Source organism: Nycticebus coucang, chromosome 7, assembly GCF_027406575.1.
Source record: "Nycticebus coucang isolate mNycCou1 chromosome 7, mNycCou1.pri, whole genome shotgun sequence".
NCBI classification, from domain to species: Eukaryota; Metazoa; Chordata; class Mammalia; order Primates; family Lorisidae; genus Nycticebus; species Nycticebus coucang.
Genome location: NC_069786.1, coordinates 97,413,282 through 97,427,121, shown reverse-complemented (window position 1 = coordinate 97,427,121; position 13,840 = coordinate 97,413,282). Strand labels below are relative to the sequence as shown.

At 40.5% G+C, this 13,840-nt stretch overlaps 1 protein-coding gene across 7 annotated transcripts in view; it reads right to left on the bottom strand.

Moving 5' to 3' along the window:
* SPATS2L (spermatogenesis associated serine rich 2 like) overlaps nt 1-13,840 on the bottom strand; it is a 183,926-nt gene that overhangs the window by 114,347 nt on the left and 55,739 nt on the right. The gene's annotated exons all lie outside the window — the stretch shown is intronic.

Here is a 13,840-nt window from a genome sequence, read left to right as displayed (position 1 = left end):
GGTTGAAGAACGCACATCAACACCGCTGAGGCAAGCTGTGATCACAAGGACACAAACAAAAGCAAAACAGCTCACTTCTGGATATTCTGAAGCCACACCCCCTGTCTCCCTGGGCAACTAGAGGAGGCCACCAGTGAGCAAAGGATTTGCCTGACACTACTCACAAACCCGGGAAGCTTCCAGGGCAGGGCCGACACAGAGAGGTAATCGGACACAAACCTCCAGCAGCAAAGACGTTTGAACTTAGAACAGCCCGTCTTCTGTAGGCGATTTTAGCAGAAACAGAGATAGAACCCCACAAAGTTGTCTGTTCTGTTCTGTTAGCAACATCAATCAGGGACAGGGCTAAGCCTGAGTGAACACCTCCCTCCCACCACCTGCATCAAGCACTCAAATATGTCAGGCCCCACCTCCTCCTGCTAGATAGCAGCAGACTGCAGGGGCCTGGCAGACTTCCTTGCAATTCAGGCAGGTGCAAACCCCTGGAGTATCTGTTCACTACAGGCAACTGGGTTAGCGATCTGCAGAGATACCAGTGACTGGGTCCGATGGAGGGGCAAAGTGGGGAAGGAGACATCAACCTTCCCAGACTGATCTATTTGCTAGGTGGCTCCTCCTGACTCCACACAGCACTGGAGTAAGCCATATCAGAGGAGTCACCAGACCCCTGTGATCCAGTTCCCAGAGACCTCTTGAACTCTCCCACCCGAGACAGGTGCCGATTGAGACAATCGATTTGGACCTTTTGAACTGAGCTAATAGACTGAGGACTTTTCAGGCGGTGCCCTGGGTATGCGATTGTAGGAAGGTTTGATTTTCCTTTTCCAACTGGTGCCAGAGGTGAGCAGGCGGGGTGACTTAATTGCTGGTTTTTCCACACAGCTGAGACTTCAAGCCAGAGTAAATGTTACAATAGGATCGAACAGAAACCAGCTAAAAACAAGACAGAACCACTTAGCCCCACCACACAAGACAGGGCCCCAGTTTCTCAGGCCACAACACTGTATGGGCCCTCGATAAAGCCCCAGGGGAAAATCAAAGGGAGTAAAATAACCATGGAGCGGAATCAGCAGAAAAACTCTGGTAACATGAATAACCAGAATAGATCAACCCCCCCCTCCCCCAGAAAAGATACGGCAGATGTGATTGAAGATCTCATTCATAAACAACTGGCTGAGATGTCAGAAATCGAATTCAGAATTTGGATTTCAGAGAAGATTAATAAAATGGAATTAGGAATTCGAGGAGAAATTCAAAAGTTGTCTCAAGAATTTAACGAATTTAAAGACAAAACCACCAAAGACTTACACACACTGAAGCAAGAATTTACAGCCCTCAAAGATATGAAAAATACAGTAGAATCCCTCAGCAACAGAATAGAGCAAGCAGAAGAAAGGATTTCTGACATTGAAGATAAAGTCTTCGAATGCTCCCAATCTCTCAAAGAGGAAGAGAAATGGAGAGCAAAAACGGATCACTCACTCAGAGAACTCTCAGATAATTTGAAGAAAAGCAATATACGAATAATTGGGATTTCGGAGAATGATGAAGTGGCCTCAAAGAGCACAGAGGCCCTTCTGCATGAAATTATGAAAGAAAATTTTCCAGACATGCCTAGAGAATCTGAAATTCAGATAGCAGACAGCTTCAGAACCCCAGCATGATTCAACCCCAATAAGTCATCCCCCAGGCATATCATAATTAGCTTCACTAAAGTTAACATGAAAGAGAAGATTCTCAAAGCAGCCTGGCAAAAGAAAACCATTACGTACAAAGGAAAGAATATTAGATAACTGCAGATCTCTCTGCTGAAACTTTTCAAGCCAGAAGAGGGTGGTCATCGACTGTTAATCTCCTAAAGCAAAATAACTATCAACCCAGGATCTTGTATCCAGCTAAACTGAGTTTCATTTATGATGGAGAAATTAAATACTTCAATGACATTCATATGTTGAAAAAATTGCCATAAGTAAACCAGCTCTTCAGGATATTCTCAGACCTATCCTCCACAATGACCAACCCAATCCTATACCACAAAAGTAAACTCACTCAGAAACTTCGGATCAAACTCCAACTTCCACACTGGCGAAAGGATTAAAAATGTCCACTGGATCTTTGAAAAACTCGATACCCAAAATTCCACCAGACTTATCAATACTCTCCATTAATGTGAATGGCTTAAACTGTCCTCTAAAGAGGCATAGGTTAGCTGACTGGATACAAAAACTCAAGCCAGATATTTGTTGCATACAAGAGTCACATCTTAACTTAAAAGACAAATACAAACTCAGGGTGAAAGGATGGTCATCCATATTTCAGGCAAATGGTAATCAGAAAAAAGCAGGTGTTGCGATTTTATTTGCACATACAGTAGGCTTTAAACCATCAAAAGTAAGGAAGAACAAGAATGGTCACTTCATATTTGTTAAGGGTAATACTCAATATGATGAGATCTCCATTATTAATATCTATGCACCCAACCAGAATGCACCTCAATTTATAGGAGAAACTCTAACAGACATGAGTAACTTGATTTCCTCCAGCTCCATAATCGTCGGAGATTTCAACACTCCTTTGGCAGCAAGGAGTGATCCTCCAGCAAGAAGCTGAGCAAAGAAATCTTAGATTTAAACCTAACCATCCAATATTTAGATTTAGCAGACATCTACAGAACATTTCATCCCAACAAAACTGAATACACATACTTCTCATCAGCCCACGGAACGTACTCCAAAGATGACCACATTTTAGGTCACAAGTCTAACCTCAGTAAATTTAAAGGAATAGAAATTATTCCTTGCATCTTCTCGGACCATCATGGAATAAAACTTGAATTGAGTAACAACAGGAATCTGCATACTCATACAAAAACATGGAAGTTAAATAACCTTATGCTGAATGATAGCTGGGTCAGAGATGAGATTAAGAAAGAAATCGCCAATTTTTTGGAACAAAACAACAACGAAGACACAAACTATCAGAACCTCTGGGACACCGCAAAGGCAGTTCTAAGAGGGAAATTTATAGCACTGCAAGCCTTCCTCAAGAGAATGGAAAGAGAGGAAGTTAACAACTTAACGGGACATCTCAAGCAACTGGAAAAGGAAGAACATTCCGACCCCAAACCCAGTAGAAGAAAAGAAATAACCAAAGTTAGAGCAGAATTAAATGAAATTGAAAACAAAAGAATAATACAACAGATCAATAAATCAAAAAGCTGGTTTTTTGAAAAGGTCAATAAAATAGATAAACCTCTGGCCAACCTAATAAAAAAAAAAAAGAGTAAAATCTCTAATATCATCAATCAGAAACAACAAAGACGAAATAACAACAGACTCGTCAGAAATCCAAAAAATCCTTAATGAATATTACAGGAAACTTTATTCTCAGAAATATGAAAATCTGAAGGAAATTGACTGATACTTGGAAGCACACCACCTTCCAAGACTTAACCAGAATCAAGTGGAAATGTTGAACAGACCCATATCAAGTTCAGAAATAGCATCAACTATACAAAACCTCCTAAAAAGAAAAGCCTGGGACCAGATGGTTTCACATCAGAATTCTACCAAACCTTTGAAGAGGAATTAGTACCTAAATTACTCAACCTGTTCCAAAAGGTAGAAAAAGAAGGAAGACTACACAACACGTTCTATGAAGCAAACATCACCTTGATCCCCAAACCAGGAAAAGACCCAACAAGAAAAGAAAATTAAGACCAATATCACTAATGAATATAGATGCAAAAATATTCAACAAGATCCTAACAAACAGAATCCAGCAACACATCAAACAAATTATACATCATGACCAAGTTGGTTTTATCCCAGGGTCTCAGGCTGGTTCAATATACGTAAATCTATAAATGTAATTCAGCACATAAACAAAAAACAAAGACCATATGAATCTCTCAATCGATGCAGAAAAAGCTTTTGATAATATCTAGCATCCCTTCATAATCAGAACACTCAAGAAAATTGGTCTAGAAGAGACTTTTCTTAAACTGATAGAGGCCATCTACAGCAAACCCACAGCCAATATCATATTGAATGGAGTTAAATTGGAATCATTTCCACTCAGATCAGGAACCAGACAAGGCTGCCCATTGTCTCCATTGCTTTTCAACATTGTAATGGAAGTTTTAGCCACCACAATTAGGGAAGAAAAGGCGATCAAGGGTATCCATATAGGGTCAGAAGAGATCAAACTTTTGCTCTTCACAGATGATATGATTGTGTATCTGGAAAACACTAGGGACTCTACTACAAAACTCCTAGAAGTGATCAAGGAATACAGCAGCGTCTCAGGTTACCAAATCAACATCCATAAATCAGTAGCCTTTATATACACCAACAACAGTCAAGTTGAAAAAGCAGTTAAGGACTCTATCCCATTCACAGTAGTGCCAAAGAAGATGAAATATTTGGGAATTTACCTAACAAAAGACGTGAAAGATCTCTATAAAGAGAACTATGAAACTCTAAGAAAAGAAATAGCTGAAAATGTTAACAAATGGAAAAACATACCATGCTCATGGCTGGGAAGAATCAACATTATCAAAATGTCCATAATACCCAAAGCAATATATAACTTCAACACACTCCCTATTAAAGCTCCACTGTCATATTTTAAAGATCTTGAAAAAACAATACTTCGTTTTATATGGAATCAGAAAAAACCTCAAATAGCCAAGACATTACTCAGAAATAAAAATAAAACAGGAGGAATCACACTACCAGACCTCAGACTTTACTACAAATCGATAGTGATCAAAACAGCATGGTATTGGCACAAAAACAGAGAAGTAGATATCTGGAACAGAATAGAGAACCAAGAGATGAATCCAGCTACTTACTGTTATTTGATCTTTGACAAGCCAATTAAAAACATTCAGTGGGGAAAAGATTCCCTATTTAACAAATGGTGCTGGGTGAACTGGCTGGCAACCTGCAGAAGACTGAAATTGGACCCACACCTTTCACCATTAACTAAGATAGACTCTCATTGGAGTAAAGATTTAAACTTAAGACATGAAACTATAAAAATACTAGAGGAGAGTGCAGGGAAAACCCTTGAAGAAATTGGTCTGGGTGAGTATTTTATGAGGAGGACCCCCCGGGCAATTGAAGCAGCTTCAAAAATACACTATTGGGACTTGATCAAACTAAAAAGCTTCTGCACAGCCAAGAACACAGTAAGTAAAGCAAGCAAACAGCCCTCAGAATGGGAGAAGATATTTGCAGGGTATATCTCTGACAAAGGTTTAATAACCAGAATCCACAGAGAACTCAAACGCATCAGCAAGAAGAAAACAAGGGATCCCATCGCAGGCTGGGCAAGGGATTTGAAGAGAAACTTCTCTGAAGAAGACAGGCGCGCGGCCTTCAGACATATGAAAAAATCCTCATCATCTTTAATCATCAGAGAAATGCAAATCAAAACTACTTTGAGATATCATCTAACTCCAGTGAGACTAACCTATATCACAAAATCTCAAGACCAGAGATGTTGGCGTGGATGTGGAGAAAAGGGAACACTTCTGCACTGCTGGTGGGAATGCAAATTAATACATTCCTTTTGGAAAGATATATGGAGAACACTCAGAGATCTAAAAATAGATCTGCCATTCAATCCTGTAATTCCTCTGCTGGGCATATACACAGAAGAACAAAAATCACAACGTAACAAAGATATTTGTACCAGAATGTTTATTGCAGCCCAATTCATAATTGCTAAGTCATGGAAAAAGCCCAAGTGCCCATCGATCCACGAATGGATTAATAAATTGTGGTATATGTACACCATGGAATATTATGCAGCCTTCAAGAAAGATGGAGACTTTACCTCTTTCATATTTACATGGATGGAGCTGGAACATATTCTTCTTAGTAAAGTATCTCAAGAATGGAAGAAAAAGTACCCAATGTACTCAGCCCTACTATGCAACTAATTTGGGGCTCTCACATGAAAGCTATAACCCAGTTACAACCTAACAATAGGGGGAAGTTGGAAAGAGGGGGGTGGGTAGAGGGAGGGAGATTGGTGGGATCATACCTGTGGTGCATCTTACAGGGGTATTTGCGAAACTTGGTAAATGTAGAATGTAAATGTTTTGGCACAGTAACTGAGATAATGCCAGGAAGGGTATGTTAACCATTGTGATGAAAATGTGTCAAATGGTCTATGAAGCGAGTGTATGATGCCCCATGATCATATCAATGTATACAGTTATGATTTAATAAAAAATAAAAAAAAACAAGGTGGCAGGGCAAGGACTTGAACATAGGTCTTCACTCTTTACTTACTCACTCAAGGAAATTTTATGGCGTGTCTCCTATATACACAGACTTGTGCCAAATACTAGATAGAAGAATAGGGAGTGAAATGTGAGCCCTGGCTTCAAGGAATTTTGATTCTGATGAGGGTCACCAGACAAGTGATCAAAAACAATTTAACATAGTTATTATAGGGGAAGTGAGGGGGGACAAATAACAAAGATTAGTAGGGTCAAGGGAAGCTTCCAGAGGGGTTTTAGGTCTAAGCTGGATCCTGAGGTAGCCAATGCAGTTCGGTGAAGAGGGAAGAAAGAGGGAAGAACATGATCCTTTGAAAGAAAGAAATATCCTAAGAATAAAGACATAAGGTTCCTGATTAATCTATCATCTCCATTAAAACTTTGCCAGTCAAGGTGTATCACTGTAGAGTCTGAACATTGCTGAGTTCACAGAAGACTGAAAACCAGGCTTTGAAACACGGCCTCAACTGAGAGGTTCTGCCGAGGCACCAGCCATCCGCAGCCCCAGTGGTCACACTGCCATCTCAGCCAGACTGTACAGCTGCCACTGTCTGTGAGACCCTGGGGTCTTTGGCTGTAAATGGGTATAATAACATCTATTGATCTATTTCATAGTGAAGTTGTGAGGATTAAAAGACAATATAAGTAAGTCCACGGGGCAGGGCGGGGGGGGACCATGTAGGTGTACACTATTCACGACAGGTATAGGTAGAGTTATATAAGGGTAGGAATACAATTCTGTTGGTTTCTTTTCCTGTGATAATGCAAAAGCTGTTCTCTGTCAATCTAACTGATTCCACAAAGATGGAGAAAGACCTGTGGGCCTCAGTTCATTCATACCAGGCTCTACTCAACAGACTTAATGACCTTAAGCAAGTTCAATGAATGTTAGATTGTGAAGATTTTCCTTTTCAGAAAGACTTCCTTAATCATTACAAAACCAAAGCAAAACAAACCAAAATGCAGAAAACAATACAATGAGTTCATTCTTCCCAGCCCAGCAGGGCCTGAATGGGCCGCCTCACTCTGGGACTTACTCTTCCTGACTTGGGTGCCTGGCAGCTGGCCCTTCTCTCTTCTCTGCGGGGAGTTTCCCTCTCCTACTCTCCATAGAAGCCATCAACCCTCAGACCATTCCCAGTCAGGGAGGCAGAGGGGGAAGAGAGGGAAGAAAATAGAAGGAAAATGGCTTTGGGGAAGGACCCATGAGTTGTGGTAACTGAGAGACACTAGGAGAAACTCCCCACAGCTTGGCAACAAGTGAAATAAAAACAACTATTGAGAGCTGACATATAAAATCAAAGCATGATGGACTCAGTGCCTGTGGCTCAAGCGACTAAGGCATCAGCCACATACACCTGAGCTGGTGGGTTCAAATCTAGTCCAGGCCTGCCAAACAATGATGGCTGCAACCACAAAAAAAAAAAAAAAAAGCTGGTATTGTGGCAGGCACCTGTAGTCCCAGCAACTTGGGAGGTGGAGGCAGGAGAATCGCTTGAGCCCAGGAGTTGGAGGTTGCTGTGAGCTGTGATGCCATGGGGATGCCACGGCACTTTACCCAGGGTGACGGCTTGAGGCTCTGTCTCAAAAAAAAAAAAATCAAAGCATGATGATCTAAGGAGAGACTTCAAAGTCCCCAGAAAGTGGCAAGGCCAGTGTAAGTGTTGCTGTTGACAGGATCAAAGGAAGAAGCCAATAAACATGGTTGGGCCATCTGTGCCCATCTGGATACTGGTAAGACCACAGTATATCACTATGCTCCCCATGCTAAGTACTTCTCCCAAATTAATTTATTTAGTGCTTACAACAAACTAGTGATCGTTCTATTCATCTCATTGAACAGGAGGGGAAAGTGTTTGTTTCCTTGTGCTGCTGTACCAAATGAGCACAAATTTAGTGACTTAAACACCACACATGTATTACCTTATATTTCTGCAGGTTAGAAGTCCAACATGGATCCTTTCTCGACAAGGATCTGTCTCCTTGCCTTCTGCAGAATGTAGAGGACCTCACATCCCTTAGCTCCTGTCCTTCCTCCACCCTCGATGCCAGCAGTGTCCCATCCCTCCGACCGTTCTTCCACAGCATCTTCCTCTGACTCCAACCTCAGCCATATATGTCATTTTTTCACTCCCCACGAACCAATTTTTCACCTCTGTGGGACAATATCATCCCTGTTGTGAAGGCATGATTTATCCAAACAGGAGTGATAATACTGAAGTGAGCACCGACTGTTTACCTTCTGCCAACAGCTCCCTGATTTTCCTTCCTCTACAGTTTGGGTGGGGCTGGTTCAAGGCTAGAGTTTTGACCACAGAAATTGCTGCAGGGAAGGAACATACTGAGCACTCAGTGAATGAGGGTTTTCATTATTATCTGATTTCTAGAACAGACAATAGAAATGTTAACATTTATATATCAAACAAATGGCCAGCTATGAAACATATTCCAAATGTAATTTTTAACATCTCCTGTATGCTTAAATTAATCCAATACTTGAGTAGAGCTACATATTTATTTTTTGTTCCTGGTTAAAATAATGGATGTCCCTAATCTAATTCTGCCGTAGTTTTTATTACTTTTCTCAATAACAAAAGCCAGGGACAAAATCAGATTTTGCTCCTAGCTGTTTAAATAGATAAAATCAGTGTGACTGTCAAAACCCAGGTTGGTCTTGTCGGGTTGAGATGAAAACCAGGGTTACAACTGAAAAAGATGAATGTGGACACTCACAGGGGAAAGAGCTGGGCTAATCGAGTAAACAAAAGAGACACACGTCCCAGATGGAGAATGGATAATTAGCAAAGTGTTTTTCTGTGATTATTTTCCTAGAGCAGACATTCATAAACTAATGCAGACTTTATAATGGGGTAACAGCATAATTTTTAAAAAAACTTAAAACTTTTGCTCACCAGCATTTAAAAAAATCTAAGTTTTATTATTACAGGCCTCTATGTATATAACTGCCCCTTTTAGAAAAGTGGAGGAACAACTTAGACTAACAGGACTGTCTGGACCAAGGGACAAGAGCTGGCAAGGCTTCTGTGGCCTAAAGTCATAATGATCACGTAAAGTCGGGATCCTGGTTTTATGTATAGTCTGAAAACTTCATCCAGCAAATGTACTTTAATTCAATTGTACTCTAGCAAAAGATATTTTTGGGAGTTAATCTTCAACCTCTTTTCCATTAGGAGGAGAAGTCTATCTTATCATTGAACCAGAAGCCTGAGATTTACAAAGTCACAACACAAGCTTCCATTGCAGAGCAAGATTTTCTCCTTCTTTTTATCTTTAGGTATTTTCTACTCTGCTTACTAGTTACCTCATTGGACGGAGAGTCAAACATGCTTTTCAGGCTAGTTCTACAAAGCCAGAGGCAGGCCAAACTGTTGCCTTCAACAGCCATACTTTTCTCCTTCCTGGGCACATGACCACCTAGCTAAAAACCATGGTTTCCAGCCTCCCCAGCAAGTCAGCAGATTCATGTAGCTAAGCTCTGGCCAAAGGAAGTGATATGCACAACTTCTGGGTTGTAATTTTTAAAGGAAGAGGAATACTTTCCACTTCCTTCGGGCCCCTTCCTGCTGGTTGAATCGTAACAAGAATTTTAAATGGAAGTCAGAAAGTAAGAATGTCAGGGGCACAAGATAGGAAGAATAATCCCCATCACTGGGAAGACTTCGGGGCTACAAGATAGGAGGGCTTGTCCCATCACTGGGAAGCTCCTTCATCCGTCTGTATGCTTACACTGTTGTAGGAGGGAGAAAGAGACTTTTTTAAACGACTATTTTTTGCCTTTTATAACAGCAGTGAAATTGGTAACCTCTCTACACTGTTTAGCCCCAAATTTTCTGCACTGACTTCCCTGAAATTTCCAGCATTCACATCTTTGGATTAAGAAGAGTTCAATATCGTAAAGACCTATGTATCAATGCCCTTTTACCCTGAAGAAATCACAGTGGACATGTAAAGAACTGATTCTGAATGAACATTATTTTTCTTTTAAGTTGTATATTTGGGATAAACACATAGAAACTATCAAATAGTCCTTTTAATTAGCTTCCACAATTAAAAATGAAATGTGGAATTTTGGAGCGGATGCAAAGAGGTGTATGCACAAAAATAGGTGCATGATGAAATAGGTCTGGATTATTCAGTTATAAGTCTAGTGGTTAACTTAGTATCAATCACTGTATCAGACAAGGGATGGTGATGAACTGCCCCTTCCACAATGGAAAGGAAACCATTTTATGCTATGGCAAGAAAGCTTTGATAATCTGGAGGAAGTGTTCTTGAGTTCTTTCAGTAACTGAGGGCGGTTTTGAAATCTCTTTCTCTGTAGGTTTTTTAAAAATGGACAGATTCTAATACTGTGGTCCAGAATGTCACCTTAGAGTTCTGCCCTAGAAGGGCAGGCAGAGGAGTGAGGATGACGGAGATGAACTCAACATGGTTCCTCCTCCAGGCATGGTCCCAAGCTTCCTCCTTCCTCCCCTCCTCTTTTTCTTCCTCCTCCTCCTCTCTCTCTCTCTCAAGACACCAAATGAGTCCATGCTTGTAACCAATGAAAATCAACGAACTTTCTCATGACCACATGCTTTGACCTATGTTTCTCATTCTATAATGTGCCAGGAACAGCAAAATGTAATGGTAGGAACCATGTGTGTGAGAGAGAGAGCTGGGGAAAACTGGGACAGAGCTAGGAAAGAAATTTCACAATGTATCTAATTGCAATTAAGAGCTATGCCATTTTTTTTATTAAACACACACATACACACACACATCCCTGTTCCGTTCTGTCCCATCACAGCACTGGGAAATCAGATGATGAACTTTGTGGGGTGGGGGAGATATACAATGGCGTCAACTCCCAGGTCTTAGTACAGATACATCTCCAGGTACACAATCTCTTCCCCCCTCAATGGGTTTTATATATTTTGCTAGTTCTCTTGGTAAAAGAGAAGAGAGTGCTCTTTTTTAGGGAGATATATTTGAAACAACAGAAAAGCTTATTAAGAGGTGATAAAAAGCCAATATGATAGTGGCTTATTTTATTGGGAAAAAAATCCCATGTTACAAGGACACAGCTGACCATCTGCCACCTGCCTCCCCTTCCCCAAGGAGGAGTGGCTTATCTCACAGATGCATTTGAAAGACTCAACAGAACAAGCTCCTCTTACTCCTCTCCTTCTCCCCACTGTTAGGATCCTTCAGCCTGCCTGCAAAGAGGGCGCCCTTCCCACCTGCTCTTGGCCATGCAGTAGGCTTTGGGTTCAGTCTTTGGCTTGGGAGAAAAGGGGTAGAAAAGCAGATGTAATCTCCCACTTCACTTGTGACTGGGTCTGCTTAATACAGGGCAATGTATCGGCAAACTATCCTGGCCCTGATCTACAGCCACATATTCCTGTGAGCATTTCCCAGAAATAAAGCTGACAATTCCATCTCCTCTTGCCCGACTTTTCTATTTCTCAACACTGCCTGGAACCCCTGCAGGAGATCAGGAAACAATTTCTGAAGACAGAATGAATGGATTGGGGCAGGCCTGTTTCCTGACCTACTAAAACTCCAATGAAACCGTGAATTGATCATTCACTCCATTAGTTATAATTGTTACACATGGACTATATATATACACACATACTATTTATTTGCAAATGTTAAACATGCTCTTCTGTATTATTATATACTTTATAAAAAGATTCTAACATAGACATCTGAAAAGATATGAAAATATGTCAGTACGAGCCCCTGTCTCTTAGTGGATTATTTGAGCTCTCCCACCTGGAGTCCACTGTTCTAAACTTGAAGTAATGTGAAACGTCAGAAGAGAAAGATGTGAGGTCTACAGTAGTCCAGATGGACTCAGCAGCACAGGAGGGGCCCTGGCTCACACCTTGCACCCCTCACCACACACTGTAAGACGACTTTCAAGTTAATGGCAGATTCCTGGTGTGTACGTGTTGAACTGGAAGGGGAAGGCGGGGACTGAGCCAACGGTTTCTGAATGGGTACAATTTGCAGAACTAGAAGGGAAAAAGGAAGAATATGCCAAGTAAGACTTCTCTTGGAATACCTCATACCAAGAACAAGTTTATCACAGAAATGGCATAGAAGCTGGCTTTCTTCACACTGACCTCTGCACCAACATATTGTAGAGTAGCAGGAATTCAAGTAGGTCATTGGAGAGAAAGAAGGTTACACTGAACCATGAAATCCACGCTTAGAAATCTGAACTTGATTTGTTACAGAACAAAATTTGAAACTGTGGAACATTTCCAAAGCATATAAATAATCATTATATCAATGTTTTAAGATGATCAGACTGGGATTAGGATGCATATTGGATGGAAAAATATTTGGATTTGGTTAAAGCAGCTCAGGAGAGTCGGGAATGAGACCATTCTGACTAGAGTGATAAAGCTGATAATTTGAGAAGAAAGTATAAAACTAAAAGTCAATTAGAATGAATATAATCAAATCTAAGGAGCCAATAAGACATGGAGAAAGAAAGAGAAGAAACCAAATACGGCTAGAGATGATCCCACCATCTGGAAAATGAACAGCCCTATTTGGTTTCCTAAAGTTTCCATCTATCCTGATTCGCTATACTAAGTAACCTCTGGGTGTTTCTTTACTCCTATTTAAAAGCTTGGGGTCCACCCTACAACCTCAAAGAAAAATTATTAAATATGGAAGATGAACTAAATGTTCAAGAGTCCAAGATATTACTAAGTTTGCTGGAAGATGCAATTTAGAAATAGCATTTTGCCTTAAAAAAAAAAAAAAAGAGAAATTTTACCTTTGTGTGGGTGTAGTGAACAATTGATTGTTTTCTGCATGTGAGTGAACAATCTGGTCACCCACTAGATAAAGATCAATAATAAGTTCAAGTACCTTTTCAGCTTGGTTTTTCCTATATGTGAACTCTACTGTATTACAAGGTAAGGCGTTTAGCTCTGTGATACTTTAGACACATGAATGATAAAAGAAATGGAATCAAGAAATAGATCATAACAATAAAGCACAAGCATTTTCATCAAGTGGCTATCATTCTGTGAACAAGTTACATGATGTGCCTGCTTTGGTGCTGCTCATTTTTTGAAACCTGTGTGCTAGATCCCTCAATGACTTATTCTGAAAATGATCTCCTAAGATGGTAAGAAATGACCAAAAATTATATAAAGCTCACTTTCCAAATAGAGTTCTGCAGAAAATACATGTGCCATCTGGCCTTCTGGCTAACTTCACTTCTTTCCTTTTAGGCAGATATTATTTAATCCAGACCACACAGTTTTTTCATGGAGTTGGTTCATGAAAATTTCAGAACATGACTCTGGAGCAGAAATGCTTGCCAAGTGACAGAAGATTAGGAACTTAACATCAGGGCAGTTTCCTTGTCTCAGTGGTTAAGCAAGTCTCTTCCAGGCTGTGTGTGCTTTTGGGTGCCTTCAGCTATGAAGTCAAACTGATTATCCTTGTCATCTCTCAAAGGTAATGTCTCCAGTGCACTCTGAGATAGGTACTGTTCCTGCACAGATACTGATG